The sequence below is a fragment of the Balaenoptera physalus genome (assembly GCF_965194825.1).
Source record: "Balaenoptera physalus genome assembly, chromosome: 10".
In the NCBI taxonomy this organism is placed as follows: Eukaryota; Metazoa; Chordata; class Mammalia; order Artiodactyla; family Balaenopteridae; genus Balaenoptera; species Balaenoptera physalus.
In genome coordinates, this window is record NC_138889.1 from 89,355,844 (window position 1) to 89,373,633 (window position 17,790).

The 17,790-nt window shown below is 44.5% G+C and overlaps 1 protein-coding gene across 5 annotated transcripts in view; it reads left to right on the forward strand.

The window, feature by feature from the left end:
• Positions 1 to 257: 257 nt before the first annotated feature.
• The window catches only part of EHF (ETS homologous factor), a 42,776-nt gene continuing 25,243 nt past the window's right edge, over positions 258 to 17,790 (forward strand). The window contains exon 1 of one of the 5 annotated variants that reach the window (XM_082410577.1): positions 258 to 483. The gene's annotated coding sequence lies outside the window, so the exon portion shown is untranslated. The remainder of the gene's footprint in view (positions 484 to 17,790) is intronic. The other 4 variants (XM_082410575.1, XM_082410576.1, XM_082410574.1 and 1 more) reach the window with 4 other exon arrangements.

Consider the following 17,790-nt stretch of genomic DNA (forward strand, 5'->3'; position numbering starts at 1 on the left):
TCCATTCCTGCTGGTGTCTTTGGGGAGCAAGCCTGGTGCTTTTCACCTGAAACAGCCTCTAAGTTGGAAAGAACAGTCACCACCAAATCAATTCCTCATCCATTAACAGGTTGTCTCTGTTCTCGAGACACAGGCATAACCTGGTTAGACCTGTTTTGTTTGAACGCTAACGTGTGAGTTGGCCAAATGCAAATGAGCAAATGTTTGTAATCCTTTATTTTATTTTTTTAAAGGGCCCAGCAGCCAATCAGAAGAGGGGGAAGTGACTTAGGGAATTCCCGGTTGGTGGCTTATTGCTTAACATCCTACAAAATGATTTAAAATTATTGTCATGTGCATTGATCTTCACTCTGATGAGAGCTCAGACGTGATAACACTCCCGGTTCCCTGTCCCTGTAGGAGCTGGCGTGAGCGCTGCTCGCTACCTTCCCTCCATTCACTACAGCTATTGGATTTCCCACCCAGAATCTTTAGGTAAATGAGGTAAGTCCTTACTTTTAAACCTTCTTTTGAATCTGGAATTCAAATACCTGAGTGGAAGGAGAAACCTGCCTTGAATCAGACAGGTGAAAATAAACCAGACTCCCGGAGGCAGCTGGCAGGAAGTGAAGCTCGCCTCAGCTGTGCTTTCCTCACTGGGTTGTCTTGGGATTTTATTTTGGAGGGCAGCAGGGCGACTTTGGATGTTATCTGTGAACTCCCTGCATGGAGTCTGGTCTTCGATCACTGTGAAGTTAAAAGCCCCCTGGTTTCCCTCTCTTTCTGCGACAAAGCCATTTCCCTGGATTGAATTCTGAAATTCTGAAAGCTGGGGATGGGTTCTTCTCAGTGAAGTACTGGTTGGCTGAGTAGCTACTGGGGCTCAGAGCACACGTTCTCACTTTCTAGAGATGTCTTGTGTTGGTAGTTTTTCTGACTCATTACATTAGCTGTAGAGAAAGGCAGATTATCTTCAGTATATTCTGGTGTTGGAAAATGGCTGGAAACAGGCAAGGGTGTATGCACCCACATTGGAAAAAGTGGTCAGGCAGCCCAGGTAGGCAAGGGTATTGGGGAGAACTGCACATCTCTGTCCAGAAAACAAAAAACAAAAACAATTTTGGCAAAGAGCTTTGTCATTTCATATGGGGACAAACTAACCCTTTGTTTGTTCCGTGATGGGATACTATGACTAGACAGGCAGAAGTGAGTCAGCAGCCCCAAATGCCTTCTAAGACAGGGGCTCTTTTGATTCTGCTTGGACACGATGGAGAAGAATTGGCCTATGTGTGGATAGAACTGGAAACAGTGGGGAGTTGATCTTCTTTCTGGCAAATGACAACGCCGAGTCAGGAAATTTATATTTTCACCATCCGTCTTTGCCAAGATTTAGGATACTCCTAGGACTGTGGGAGCATGTGTCTTGTTATGATGAAGCATAAGCTTCTGTGAGTCTAAGTTCACAGGTGTCTTGCTGGTTATCTGCACTGACCTTAGTAACAGGGATAAAGTGAGTGAGCGTTTGGACTTGAGAACTTTTCTGTGGAAGGTCTAATTCAGGAGTTGGTTCTATAGGCATGGTTGTGAAGATGCGATAAGATAGAGCCTTTCACTGCATAAAAGCGTAGTTGGGGATCATGAGTGGCCATGCACTAATTCCACTGAGGTCAGGGGAAGAGTTTATTTCCAACAGGAGAGGTGAAGTCGTGTTATTGGGAAGAACTTCAGGGGTAAGAGATGCTACCAGGAAAGGCTGTTAAGAGATTTTAAGAATGACTTTATGGAGCTCTATAACAGTGAATAATCTTTAATTCTTAAAAAGAACAAGAATGACTTTAATAGCTGCATTTGGAGTTTGCAGAAGGCTCCACTTATGCTCTTTCTGAGACCTAGAATTCTGAGACTATGAAATAACTCATCAATTCCATCTTATAATCTGAAGTCGGGTAGGATCACATTATTCCCACACCATCACTCATGGCTTATATGGATAGACTTTAAAAAACAGTGGGAACATGGAACGAGGGTCATTTGGAAGTGTGTGATCACACTTGAAAAAATAATAAATATAATGGAGACAATCCTCCATGTTTCCAAACTATTTTACAGAGGCATTTTAGAAGAAAGTAACTTTGAGGGAACAACCGTGCTGTAAGTTCTCTTGTGTTACTGTTCAAGATGGCGGCATTAGTCGAGACCGTTTTAGGGTGGTTGTGGGTAGGGTGATGCCTTTGATCTAGGCCTCATATGTATGAAAGATCTCAAATCCAATTATATTTGTTCTTTTGTGTTAAAAAGCATCTATTTGTTAAATTCAAACAACCCCCTTTTGATTTTTTTTCCCCATTTTTTTTTTTTCTTCCCATTTTTAAAATATACTGTGAGCTCCCCCAAATGGAAATGCCTTGGGCCTTTCTGGACCTCTGAGAAGCCCTACATTCACAGTCATGATTCCACCTTTATGCTCCCATTAATTTACCAACTTTATGCAGATCCTCTTTCATTACCTTTTTGACGACTTCAAAGGCTGAGACAAGATGGAAAGTGAGAGGTTAAAATATTTACTCAAGTGCACTCAGTTAGCTAATTGGAAACTTGAAGGAACTCATATCAGATCCTAGGCCAGAAAGTGAGTGCTTTGGGTCAAAGTTCATTTCCAGGAAGTAGAGTTTAGCTTTCTGGAATCTTGTAATGTTTTACTTCTTCCTCAACCCCACCTATACCTCCACCCCCAAATTAGAGTTAGCACTGGGCTGTGTTCTTTGCGTTTTGAAAACTCAGTGTAGGAAGCCTGTTTAATGTTAAAGCATCAAGCCCAGCCATAGAGGTTTATACAAATTGTTAAAAAGTGATTCAGTCCTTCCCCCTCTTCCACAAGCTGGAGTTCTCCCTAAGTCCTTTTGAACAGATGGGATTTTCAAAGACCTCTGGGAGATGGGGTAGGGTGGATACCAAGAACGCTGTGGTAGAAATTGCTAACACACTTGAGAAGCAACGCCACGGTTTGAAGGAATCGAATATAAAGTCGGAAGCTGATTTTCGGTGATACCTTTCTCTGCCGTTTCAGCCTATCTCTCTCGTTAGGGTCCCTCTCCGGTAGAATTTAAGTGACAATCATTTCTGTTGTGGGAGGGGCCGGTTGGGAGGATTGGGCTCCACGTAGCCTTGGTGTTTGAGACCACGCTTCTAATCCTGGCTTTGTTGCTGGGAAACTGACCGTGCGGGGCTGTCAGCCTGGGTGAGCCACGCCGGCTCTGTCTGAGCTGGGGGTTGTCACCTGAAGACAGAGGCAGGGAGGCAGCCGTATGGTGCTGGACTTCTCTTAAATCTATTGCTGAAGAACTGAAGAGACAGAGAAGATAATAAACTTTATTTAATGTTTTCTCATCTAATTTTTCATAATAGGATTTTAAATCATTGGATTTGTTTTGAGGAGCTGCAATTGCGCTCTTATTAGACATATGTGACTATTACGTTCATTTAAATCGGACAGGGTTTTAAAGCCCAGACTATTAAGCTGTGCAGGAAACAAAGAGTGCAGTGGGGGAGGATGGCTTCCCACAGTAGCTAATGTTAGGATGGGACATATGTTCAAGCTGAGTGGCTTTGATGTCGGGAAGCTGAGATGTGCTGGAGTAGAAATTTCCATGGATCCCTCAGAGTTATTTGATAAAAAAATTCATTGGACTTCAGAGGGGGAAAATAAAGATATTTCTTTAAGAACCTGCCTTGAAGAATTCCAGACTCACGTTTTTGAGTGATCGGAGCATGGTGTGGACAAGGCAGGGTGCAGGACATTCATGCGACTGGCAGTCAGGAGACCTGGCTTTGTAGTCCCAGCAAAGCTGTGTTCCCAGAGCAATACACTCCACCTCTCTGGGCTTTTGTTTCCTCATTTGGACAAAGGAGTTTGTACCCGATCATCCGTAAGATCCACTTTGGCCCTCAGAATCTGATGACCCAGGGAAACTAGCTATGCCTAGAGTTCAGCAGGTTTAGCTTGAGTCTGTGAAAGCTGAGAATAGGGTGGGAGATGCCTTCCTAAGGATGAGACAGGAAAGAAGACCAGTAGGAGCCCTTAAGTGGCTTCCTAATTCTGGGGTCTTCAGAATTTTGGCCAAGGGATGTACCTGGTGGAGGTACTAAAGACTAGATACCTTTACTAGGGGTGCTTGAGCTGTTCCCATGACAACATCCCATCTTTATCAATTGCCTCATTTATCTGAAGTTGGTGTGAGTGTAGAAGTGGATGCAGCTGACTGTTTTGTGACCACCGGGAGCCATTGGTGTACACGGGTAGGCACTCTAGTGCAGTCTTCTGTAAAACACGAAAGCAGCCAGCTGAAAAGTGAACACTCAGGACCCCGTGGAGGCTACTCAGCTTGTGTGGTGCTGATCAGTTCATCTGACTGTCCATGAATTATTGGGTAGATGGGATGGACATGGGCTCACTTCTCCGAGAGGAAGACCCGAGGGGTCATCAGAAGGGGAACATGGCTGGCCAAGCCACTGGGCAGCCCACCTGGAAAGCCTGGTCTTCCCAGAGGCCCTTGGCCCTAATCTGGAGCAAGCAAAGCTTGCAATAGGGTCAAGCAGGATGGCCCATTTAAAGAGGCTACCAGGGTTTTAATTGGCTTTGTTTTAAAAGAGATACCCTGTAAAATACTTCTTTGAATATTGATTTCACTAGCACCTAAGCACACTCTGTCTTCGGTTTGTTTTATGGGGCTGAGCCCCTTGTTCTGGTTCATTGGATTCACATGATCTCTTCTCTTGCAATCTTCCCCCACACCCCAGCCCTTAGAACCTCCTTCCTGTCCTTTCTTAGGAACATCTTCGTTGTTATTAAGGGTATCTGCCTATTTATTTAAAATGTGGCCAGCAGAGGTGCATTCCAAACATGCTTTCTGATGAAAACCAAGCCCCAAATCAAAAGGAGCCAAAATGCTTACTATAATATTTTGATTATTGGACTATTAGACCACCTCACGAACCCCACTATTAAAATAACTATTTTTACTTTTGTAGGACCTTGTCTACAATTTCTTTGATGTTGTTGTAATTGTGTTGAATTTAAAATTTCCTAATCTGTCACATCCCCCTCACTCTATATTATAGACACCACATAAACAATCTTGGAGGCTAGGTCTTTATTGGTCCAGTTGTGGATCTGAGAAATTTTAGTCTGCCTGCCAGCCCTTTCTTTGCCTGATGCAGACTTCTTCCAAAAGTCTATTGAGTCTTTTTTGGAATATGAAGAAGGTCTTCTACTTTTGTGTATGACAGTGGAGCTTGGAGCATATGACTGTCTCATAGAGATTTTTTGGGGGGGTCTCTCTTAGGAACCTTTAAAAAATTCCCTCAGTAGGGCTAATGATATATCCTATTGGATGAGGTAAGTGGGGTCTGAAAGGTGAAGATTATTTCAGCCTTGTTTCCAGGGTGACTACTGACAAGATGTTTTCTTTGCAACAGACTTTAGTTTATTATTTTTTAAAATAAATTTATTTATTTAATTTATTTATTTTTGGCTGTGTTGGGTCTTCGTTGCTGCGTGCAGGCTTTCTCTAGTTGCAGCGAGAAACTAGAGAAAGCCCTAGTTTCTCTTTGTTGCAGTGCGCGGGCTTCTTATGGCTGTGGCTTCTCTCATTGTGGAGCACAGGCTCTAGGCGTGCTGGCTTCAGTAGTTGTGGCACATGCTCTCAGTAGTTGTGGAGCATGAGCTCTAGAGCACAGGCTCAGTAGTTGTGGCACACGGGCTTAGTTGCTCCGCGGCATGTGGGATCTCCACGGACCAGGGATCGAACCCGTGTCCCCTGCATTGGCAGGCGGATTCTCAACCACTGCACCACCAGGGAAGCCCCTGCAAAGGACTTTAGATTTGGCCCAAATTCAGCCTCTGTCTCAATTATGTCCACAGAGAAAATCAGAGAGCACCTAGCTTACCTTTCACTTGTCTTAACTCCATTGGCCAGAGGCTGTGGGTTGAGGAACGTTGGTGAAGAGTAGACTTTGGCTGCTTGTGTATCTGAAGGAGCAGGAGGCTATGAGTTTTTGTTGCCTGGAAGCAGCTGGAATGTGGTACAAAGAACACGGAGGTTAGAGTCAGAATACCTGGGTTCACATTCGACTCTGCCACCGAGTAGCTGAGTGACTTTGGGTGAATTATGTAAGCTCAAGAATATAAATTCCTCATCTGGAAAATAGGGTTAATAACATCTGCACAGGCTGTTGTAAGGATTAAATTAGACAAAGATTCTGAAAGCACCTGGACAAATACTTGTGAGGAAACAATTAGTAATTTGTGGAACGGAATTGGAGGGTCAATGCTCAACGTGGGTGTTTTCAGTGAGGCGCTATTGAGTAGGAGTGGCTGATAATAATTCTGGAATTTTGTTTTTCAAAGTGATCGATGTTTTTTTTTTTTTCTTTTTAAAAAAAAATTTATTATTTATGTATTTATTTGGCTGCACTGGGTCTTAGTTGCTGCACGAGGGATCTTCCTTGCAGCATGTGGGATCTTTTTTTTTTTTTTAAGTTGCGACATGCAGGATCTTTAGCTGTGGCATGTGAACTCCCAGTTGCAGCATGTGGGATCTAGTTCCCTGACCAGGGATCAAACCTGGTTCTGCACTGTGACCTTGGGAAAGAACTGCAATGGGGTTTTCAGTGGGGAAGGTGGGCAGCAGGGAGATGGGATGAGCCACGTGAAGCCGGGAACTCCAAATGGAGCCTTGGGTTGAACTGGCTGCAAACCACCACCCATGGCCGTTCCAAGGAAGACCTGGGGTAGGTACATAGCACGTTTTTATCCCTTCTTGATGCCTGGCATGTAGGGGCCTCCAGAAGAAACTGATCTCCCTCCCAGCAGTTCACATGATTAACTGCCACTTTATATATGTTGCCCAACCCTTAAATTCTTGAGTGTCTCCAGATACCTACTGGCCACTGCAGCTAAGGCATTACTTACTCTGGGTATTCTAGAGGCTTTAAAAAAATTCCTACTTATTTTGCCAAGGCACTATAGGGTCTGCCTCCTGTAAATTGTTCAGCTGAGGCTTCTGGCCATGTGGAAGTGGTCTCAAGAGGCTATCTGAATTGAACAAGCAGTCCTTGCTGTAAAACAGCAAGGGTTCCTAACCTGGGATCCAAAGATCTCTTAGTGTCCATGGGGAGAAATCAGAGGGTTTGTGAACTTGGATGTGGAAAAAAAATTACATGTTTATTTTCAGTAATCTAACTAAAATTCAGCATTCAGTGTGAATTCAATTCAATTTCAATATGAATGTAAGCAAAACTCCCCAGTAGCAATAGCTGTAACTGATTGGCACCAAGAGGAATTACAGATATTTTCATATCATGTTATACTTGTTACAGATGTCTCAAAATATCACTATTCATCACTACTTTGATTATTACGGAAGTTATTGGACCTGCACTAGATATTCTTGTTTAATGTACTAATAAAGAAACACATATGTTATTATGATATCACACGTTTATTTTTAAAGTATTTTGATAATTGTATTTCAAGATAAACTTCCTTTCTAATCTTATTATTTTACTTTGTCATTTTAAAAGCATTTTTTTGAGAAGGGGTCTATAAGCCTCAGCAGATTGTGTAAAATGGGTCCATGGTATAAAGAGAAAGCTAAGAATGCCTAATTTATAGCACTCTCTCACACAGAGCTGATGAAATGACTTCTGAACAGCAGTAGCTAATAGATGGTCTCTGTCGAAATGGGGTGTATTTTCTTCCCACCCATCATTCTTGCCTATGGGTAGCTTTGGAGTTGTCGAGGGACCTTGGCATAATGAAGATAATAATAATAATAATAACAACAACAATAAAAATAGCTAACATTTGTTGAGTGCCTGCTGTAAGCCAGGTGCGGTTACAGGCATGTTCAATGTCGTATTTCATTTAATTCTCCTAACTACTTTAGGAGCTTTAGACAGAAAAGCTTTAGACAGCAAAGATTCCCCCTGCCTTCCGTGATGATAGAGCAAGGGTACAGGTGAAGGCAAAAGTTGGGGCTGACCCCCAGGACAGGGGGGGCCGGTGTCAGTGGGATAGAGCCACTGCAGTCACACAGGGTCCAACACTTAGAAAGCCCCTGTGCTTAGTTTAATGCTCTGTTGTGGCTGTCTTGAAATTCTTAATATATTTGGAACAAGGGGTTCTGAATTTTCCTTTGCACCAAGCCCTGCAAATTATGTAGCTGGGCCACCCTCTGGATGTGATGAAATTATTCAAACATGTGACAGCTCCTGATGCTGGGAAGCCAGCAAGCTGGGAACTTGCTGGGAGAGCCCCTACTCATTCTCATCGTGCTCATCTAGCTGACCTTGGGTGTTTTGAGTTGGTGAGTTGGGTCATTTTGTTTGAGTGTCAAAGTTGTCCACTGAAGCAATGGGAGGGATGGCTGAATAATCGGCTGGAAGGGATTTGATTCCTCAGAAAACATTTCTGATAGGCAGTTGCTTGCCTTGTTGAGGAGTATTTTCATTTGTTATTTTCCAGAGGGCTTAATCCACAGGCCAGTGAGCTAGGAGAAGCAGAGCAAAGTGTGTTTTGGAAGGAAAAATGAGGCTTGGGTTGCTGAGGGTCTATTGTTCTTGCAGGATGGCACTAAAAAGGAACTCGGCTTTCTTGTCTATTGTTGTTTAATGACTGTCTGTGCAAAGAGAAAACCCTACTTCTTCTAAAGAGGAGATCCTCTAATTCGTGAGAAAATTCAGATATTATTTGTTTCTTAAGCTGCAAAGATGATAGTGGAACGAGTCTATTGAAGTTCTGTGTGTGTTTTATGGCTACATTTTTACTAACTGCTGCAGGGTCGTGTGCCTGGTGGAGGAGGGGGAGGACTTCCCTAGAGTTCTTCTCTGAGTGATGGAATGCAGGCTCCCAGAGTGACACATTCACAGTCCTACCCTTGTGGGTGTGACGTCCACAACACAGCAGGTCTGACATCAGGGCCTGTGTGTGACAGCTCAGTCGTCAGATGCTTTTCCAAAGGAGGCATAATTTTCCTTTAATTTTTCAACAGTTTGTTTCCTTGTTATTATTATCGCTCTTTTATCATGGCTAATAAGTCTGAGGTGGCTTCAAGCAGCCAAGCCCAACTCCTGAGTCAGTCTGGGACTTTCAACAGGAAGCCAGGCTGAAGTTTTGACAAATGGATTTGCGTGGCCGTGAACTGGTGCTTCTGTAGCATCCACACTGATGGACACTTAGAGAGCTTTCATATTAGGGCACAAGGATGCTTAGTATGCCTCGTGTTCACATTTGGGGAAAAAGTTAAAGGATCTGTACTTAAAGGATCTCAACTTCAAAAATAAAAGCATGCGATCCTAAAGAGACATCCTCCTCGTCTTTGGAAATAAAAGGATCCATTTTCAAAGCTACAAGAGTTGTACTGCACTTTCCTTCCACACTCCAATACATTTATTATAATATATCCAGTCCATTTACTAGCTCTGTGTCTTTGGGTAAGTTGCTTAACTTCTCTGTGCCTCCTTACCTGTAAAATGGGGATAATATTAGTACCAACGTTTGAGGCTATTGCAAGGATCGAGTGAGGAAATTCCTGCAAAGCCTAGCTCAATTCCTAGCACGTCATAAACACTCAATAAATATAAGCTATCATCCTCGTCATAATTTTGTCTGTTGTTTTGCAATTATACAGTCTGTGAGATTCTAAATTGGTGGCTGTTGATCTTTCCTTGGCTGGGTCATCTTAGTCTTTCTCTGGGAAGACACTTGAATCTCAGCATGGTCAAATCCATTGTCCAAGTCCATCCCAACCCCTCCCTGGCTCCGGTTCCCACCTCTTACCTCCCTCCACCCTTCCCGCATTCTTGCGTCCTTGGTCTTATTTATTTTTCAGTCTACTGAGGGTGTTGTTAAATTTTTTATTTTTCTGGCTGCCCAATTTGGTTCCAAGGCACTCCACTCCCTGCCCTGCTCATGACAAGAATGCTTGGGAATGCTCAGCCAGCCATATCCCTCTTCTGTCGGAACACCTTGTTCGTAACGCTCCTTGAGAAGCGGCGTTTCCGAGGCCTTCCCCCACTGCTGTGACTCCCCCATTAAGCCAGTGGTCTGGTGATAATGAAGGCCCAACAGCTGAGAGAAAGCTGAGGGGAGGTGGAGGTGGTCATCTTGGGGAACAGCGAGCCTTGCCCATGTCCTAGGCTTTCTGCTCAAGGCTTAAAAAGAGATATTAAGAGGCTTCTTCTGACACTGTGTGTTGAAGGGTGGGTGATGATACCACTGCTTAATTAGTATCGTCATGATCTCCATTTGAGTGTTTCGTTTAGCCCTTTGTGGCCCTTTTTGGCTTGAGCTCCTCATGTGATATTGACAAACTGTTGAGAAATGAGATCACGATGATGCTTGAATTAATGCAGGCATCACACTGTGAACATCTTAGGTCCTTTCCACTGGGGACCTGGCACACCAAGTCGCTTGGCGGGACATGAGTGAGTCTACACATCTTGTCTTAGAGGTAGATATGGCTAACCTCCCTTCCCCACTGGGAAAGCTATGGTCCAGGGACCTGGAGTTTGCAAACTATGCTTGCTGCCCAGGGCTAGATGAAGACGTCTTTGGGAGAAGCAGGCTGAGTCTCTGCTTAGGGAGGTACCCACAGGCCACACCTACTACTTGAACCATATTGACTTTCAGAAGTCAACCATTTGGAAGAGTGTGGTTTGGGTTTTGATCATACCCCAGCAGCCCCTTCTCCGCCCTTGTTAATCTGACTCAGGATCTTAACCTGCGCTGGCTGGAGGCTGGCCATGTCATTCTGCAGATCTTGGACACCCCTCAGCGCCCTCACAGGACCAGCCGATGGAAAAGTACAGTGTCTTCTGGCTCCTTGGCCCTGCCAGCTCTGGCTGGCCTCTTCGATACCACCTTTTCTTCTGAGGGAGTGAGAGGGTAGCATCCAAACTGAAAGCGCAGGTTTTTCTTTGATTTTTATAGGAAAAACAAATTGGCATGAACGCTCTGTCAAACCAGCTCAGGCTGTTTGGGCAGATGCCTTTCTTTGCTTTTTTCTGTTTATTTTCCAACAAATCAATGCTTAACTGCGTTGTTATTGGAGCAGAGCAACAGGTGCAAAAAAATAACTCTGCTGCCAACTCAAATGCAAAGGTAGGGCTTATACCCTCTGGGAGGTATTCAGAAGATAACAGAAGCCCCTGCCAGCAACTGAATTAACAGCTCTGTTTACGGTGGGTTTTATGTTAACCTGCCCCTAACCCTCCAACACATAAACACGCCATTGTCTCGGGGAGAGACATTCAGCCATCCAGACAACCAACTGCTTTATTCTGCCCTGAGCGGAGATTGGTTTTGGCTGAGGCTGCTTCGTGTGAAACTCATGGCTGCCAACTCCAGGTCTTGGTGAGGGTTTCCTGTGAAGGTGAGGGCTTGGGGTTGTTGGAGAGAAGAGGATCAGTCCTGTTTTTAAATGGAGTTGAAGTTCTTTCCAAGCTTGGTGATTTCCAAATGCCAGAGCAGGTTGCCTGGCTCTCCCTCTCCTCTTGCTCCATGGTAACCCCAGCAGGAGATGGTGAATGAGGTCAGATGATTTTGGAAAGAGCTATTGTTGTTTTCAGAAGTGGTGCCCTCTCTGGATAGTCCAATCGAGCAGGGCAGCTTCTGTGTTTTGTTCACTGTTGTGCCCCCAGTTCCCAGCACAGTGCCTAGCATCTAGTAGACAGTCAAGAAATATATATTAATTGGAGGGGAAAAATATTTATACCTGTGGGACAAACATTCCTTGATGATTGTTTCTCTCTGCTGAAGGCTAAGATACTAATTTTCTTCGGTATGAGGTCTGAAATCCAAGGTGGTTAAGTAAACTTTGGAAGAGCTGAGGTGGGGGGGGGGGGTGGGGTAAGGGGCGACTCAGCCAGCCATGAGATTCCTTTGATGGAAATAATCATTACAAAAATCCTCTGCAAATGCTGTGTTCTGAGGCTGGCTTTGTTTGTTCGGCCTTCAGAGACGCATACCTGTAAGTTCGTTGAGCACTGTTGGATTGAACCATTTGGTGGTACTGGACATTAGGAACAGCTTTATTTCAAGTTTGCAAATAATGCAGTGATAGAATATCCTCAGATGAACTGGAGCTTGAGTTCTTCCGATTGAATGTATTGTCTCTGACTTTACAAAGATTTCCTGGTGTTTATGGATGTTTCTTTTAGGGCTGATATCTGCTGGAGTTTGTTATCTTGTTGTGGGAAATCGAGGGAAGGCAAGTAGAGGAATCTTTGGCCAGAAGCTCTCAGCTGTGAGAGTGCTTAAGGATTCGTGAAGGGAGGGTCTTAAAAAATGTAGATTCTGATTCACGGTCTGGGCGGGACCTCAGGAAACTTCAAACTTAACTTCTCCTCAGGTGATGATGATACAGGTGGCCTATAGACCAACCTTTGAGAAACACGTGTGCGGCTTCATCAGTCAAGTAGGAAAATAAGCACCATAAATGTAATCCTCTAGTCCCCATACCTGTACCTTTCCAAAGACCTACAGAGACCTAGGATTGTAAAAGTAGGCCTGGTTTTTTGTTTGTTTGTTTTTGGATTTTTTTGTTTTTTCTATATGATCTTTACTTTATGATTATTTGATTTTAGAATAGAGATCGAGGATTAGTGGAGAGAGAGATACTGAGGTTCAGGGTGGTGGGAGGATGGTGAATTCTTCACTGCATTGCCAAACAGAGGTCCAGACTGACTCTCCTGGATGCAGCACGATCCCTACTTTAGGTGTCGATGGAGAAGGACAGTGGGGCCCCTCCTGGTGTCACCATAGGAAAACTAGGCAACACCCATGTCAAGTAAGAGCAAGAATAGAATCTCTCAGGCCTTCTCTCAGAGGTCGGAGTAGACTTGTCTCCCAACCCTAACTCCACTGCAAAGTTTTCTTTACGTTTCAATCCAACATGAGTGCAAGAGAGATTTTTTTTTTTTTTTAAAGATCCATGGTGTCCATAGATCTTCAGGGGTCAGTGGATGGTCTTTAGAGGGCCTGGGGCCCACAAAATACGTGCAAAACCTGGTGTGCATTTTGAAGAGGAGAAAACCCTAGTTTCTCTTGAGGTCTCAAAAGACTCTGTGACCTTTTATGCTTCAAAGCTTGCCCTATTTTTCTTAGTTTGTCATATCTGAATGAGATTGATAAAGGCTCCTGGGGTCATGAAAGGTAATCTTGGTTTTTGATCAACTTTGGGGCCTGTCCACTGTCAGTATCTGCATCTTGTCTGGATCTGGCACCAAGACTGATAAAGATCAGCCTAATATGTATATTTCCAAATGGCTCACAGTCAGTAAAGTGTATCTATAATGGATCAACTCTTGGCCTCCCAATAGGGCATCATTGCTCATGTAAACGCTTGAAAGCCCAGGAATAATGCTTCTGATGTTGCCCCTGGGAACATGAAATGTCTGTTTCAAAACACATTATGAGGGTATGAAATTACCTGTGATGTAATCCCGAGAGGATCAAATACATTCCCCAAGCTTGATTCACATTTTGTTTCATTTGGAAAACACAAATTATTGTCTGTATTACATTCAGTTAGATTTCACATGTACTTGAATTTTCTTTTCTCCTCGTTGGGAGTAGTTCTCTTGAAATGACAGTCATATTGAAACAGGAAGTCAGTAATCTGTTGCAACATCCTTCAGGCAAATGCTGTGAATTCACCTGCTGGTAACTTTGATTAAGGACTGAGAATGGTTTGGATATTACTGTCATTGCAAAAGTAATTATTTACAATGTCTAATTGCTCCTCGGGCCTGAGGAGTAAAAATAGCCACACAAGGCAGCCAGGTCTGAGGCCATTTGGGGATGTTGTGGTTGAATGTATCAAGGAGCTGGGAAGAAGGCAGACCATGGCTTTGACTCCCAGTCCCCTGGGGCTGGGAACAGGGAATACAGGCAAAGCCCTGCTTATGGTCTGCTCTGTGGTCCTGGTGGCTCCCAGTGTATCTTTACCCTCCCAGAAAGAGCAAACCCTACTTTCTGGACTGAGAGCTAATTCAGATGAAGCACAAAGAATTATGGACCAGTTTATTTCCAAAATATAAAATAAAAATAACTTTATTGAGTCATAAAAGGAGTTTATATTATATTATAATATTTTATATTATATTTTATTATTATTTTATATTATATATGTGTGCAAATATACTCATGTATATATATGCATGTACATATGTATGTATGTGTATATAAATATATAGGTGTATAAATCTGTAATTAATGGCTAAAAGAGTAAAACTGGCCCGGCTTTCATACCCTAAATATTCCTACCTGAGTATATCGTAGGTATGACAGAATGAAGACAGATTTCTACCCTTTCATTCTAAAAAGAACTCTTGAATATAGTGAGAAGAGTGATGGTTTCAGGTTGCTCTGGCAAAAAGGGAAAGGGTTTCAATCAAGGTCACTGCATGATTGAATGAACCAGAGAATTTTGTAATCTTGGAGAAACCTGGTAAAGGTGTGAGGTCCCAGATGGCAGAGGGAGAATGCTGTGAGTATGTATGGAATGGGGATGGGGGTGAGGATGAGTTGAAGACATCTTTCTTCTCTGGCAAGGCACCCCCTTCTCAGCAGAAAGTTCCCAGGGTTTGTTGCTAGACACTTGGAGTTTGAATTCTCTTCTAGCTTCAATTCTTTCAAAACTGTGTGAGCTTGAACAAGTTATCCAACCTCTCTGAGCCTCGGATAAACCATCTGTTAAATGACATAATGCCTTACAGAGTAATTGTGAATATTGACTGAGATAATGTATTTAAAACTATTAGCACAGAGCCAGCACATTTTAAATGTTCAATAAACCCTAGCTACTATAGTATAGTTACTATTATTATTACTATTATTTTTTTATTTTTCATTTTTACAGCATTTTGTCCTAGGTCTCAGTAACCTCACCACAGAGCAAAAGACACACCTTGCTCCAGATAAGCGAGCCCAAGCTGGGCTGCGTTTGTCTCTGCTGGCAGGTTCTCTCTGTGTGTTTAAGAAGAGAGACCAGTGGAGCAGTTCTTGGCCTCGGTAGGAGTCCCGAGACTGGGCAGAGCCTCCTGGGTTCTGGAGTGCATGACTCTGGTCCCTTGTCAAAGTCCCAGTGGTGCCTCCTTCCCCTCATTTTTCTGTCCCTATGAGCTCAAATCCCAGACCCCCTTCTTCCAGTAAATGAGCAGTTCATGTGCTAAGGGACCCTGTAGGATAGAGAGACCCTCTGGCCATTCTCTGCCAGGAGCTCCCACTTTGGATGTGCTGCTCTCCTGTGCACCTGCAAACCAGCCATGGTGTGTGAGAGCACAATGCCGGGTGGTAACCCAAGGCCTGCAGAGGTGTGCCCTTCCACTGCTCCTGGCAGCCTCAGGCAGCGTGTGTCTGGTGGGACGAAGGGGAGCAGGAAGGATGCATGCCCAGAGGGGCGGAGCACGGCTTCTGTGAGCAGGGGCTGAGAGATGCTGTCCATAGCTCAGCCTAACGGGGCGTCCACCCAGCAGCCCAGGATGGGGAGTGGGGAGGCACGAGTCCAGCCCTAGGCTAGATTGTGCCAGCCAGCTGGGATTGCTGAATATTATGTAAATGGTGGAAGTCAGAAGCCTTGCTTGAAGTGAACTTAACCCTCAATTTCCTCCTTGGAGACTCAACAAAATAATAGCCACAACACAATAAAGAAATGATAATAGGGCTTCCTTGGTGGCGCAGTGGTTGGGAATCTGCCTGCCAATGCAGGGGACGCGGGTTCGAGCCCTGGTCTGGGAAGATCTCACGTGCCGCAGAGTGACTGGGCCCATGAGCCACAATTGCTGAGCCTGCGCGTCTGGAGCCTGTGCTCCGCAACAAGAGAGGCCGCGATAATGAGAGGCCCACGCACCGAGAGGAAGAGTGGCCCCCACTTGCCGCAACTAGAGAAAGCCCTCGCACAGAAACGAAGACCCAACACAGCCATAAATAAATAAATAAATAAACCCCAAAGAAAGTAAAAAAAAAAAAAAAAATGATAATAATGATTATAAAAACCAGCTAAAATTTACCAAGTACTTAATATGTGTCAAGCGCTTTTCCAAGCACTCTACAGGTATCATCTCATTTTGTCTTTCAACAACCCTTTTCATATCGTCTATCAACACTTTTCATACCATTCTATCAATGAGGAAACTGAGACCTTCAAGAGACGTTGAATCACTTGTCCAAGCTTGCCCCATTAGTAAACTGGCAAAGCCAGAGATTGAACCATGGCCATCTGACTCCAGAGCCTGGAACTCCCCACCATTACACCATCCTGCCTCTGAATGGTCTAACCCGACCCCAAGAATGTTGCCCAAGCCAACCAGCACAGTTTAGAGAGAGATCCCTGGGCAGACCCCATGATAACTGCTAACATTTCCTGGGTACTTGCCACGTATGAGATAATGTGTGAGAACTTTACATTCTCACACGTTAAACATTCTCGTTTAATCCGCACTTCAACTCCATTTCCCCCACTTTCTGTCATGGGGGAAATTGAGACTTTAGAGAGGATGGTACTTCCCCAAGGTCAACACAGCCTGCCAAGGGACAGAATCAAGATTTCAACCCTCACCATGTGAGTCACTGTAAGAGCTGCCCTCCAGAAATGCAGCAGCACCGGGCTGGGTTTGCAGCTCCTCACGCCTTGAGTATGCCCTTTCAACCCAGATGTTAGCGAGACTCTTTCTCATGCATTCCCATTTGTGCCACTGAGCAGCAGCTAACATGTGAGACTCTTAAACTTTAGGGTCAGGCCAAGTGCTCTGACGGCCTCCACCCCAATCCATTGGTCCTCCTTGTGCGTGTTGGTCAAGCTGGTGCTCGAAGGGAATTTAGCCTTTGATGAAGGTCTGGTAGAGCGGGTACAGAGGTGGTAGATCGTCTTTATGCATGGGTGGCCCAGAAGTGGTCTGAGACCCTAGCAACTTAGGGATCTGTGGGAATTTGTGTTTAACCCCGAACTGCCACTTAACAAAGTAGGGGAGTAAAGAGTGTCTGTGGCCACCCCCAGCACAGCACGGTGCCGTCTCTCTGCCAAAATGGGTTCGAACTGGTCAAACCTTAGTGGCCCATTGTTTGCCAGGGAATTGCTGCCTAAGGTGGAATAGGTCCTGGCCAGAAGGCTGGCATGAGGTACCGTCTACTGTAGTCGACTGGGTCCCACGCGTGGCTCCAGACTTATGTCGCCCAAAGGGTCAGTTTTAGAACTGCCGTGCAAAGGGTGATGTCTTGGGCGAATGTGGAAGTCAAGACAATCACACGGGGCAAGAAGTTTCCTCCGATTGTTTGTATACACGAAGGGTGGATAAGAGAATGCAGATAGAAAAACGCTGCATCACCCACATTGCATTTCACTCTTCCGGTTTGAATTAAGATTTACCTTTTTTTTTGGTGTGCAGTTTTTAATAGCCCAAGTAGCAATTTATGCTGTGTTCCCAGAATACATACCATGCGGGAATAGACAAAGGTGGGCCTGATACTCAGTGCATTTTCTTAAATTTCCACCTAGGAGGCAATTACCCGGCATGACCAGGCACTGTGCTGGGGACCTCGCAGTCCCTTATCTCAGTCAGTCCTCCAGCAAGCCTAGGTGGTGATACTAATGCCATGGCTGTTTCCTGGAAGAGGATATAGCAGCTCAGAAAGGATAGAAAACAGTCCAAGGTCACCACACCAGCAAGATCAAAGCCTGAGCTGTCACCTCCACAGGCTCTAATTTGACCGGTGTTCACAACTGGGGGTGATTTGGCTCCAGGGGACACTTT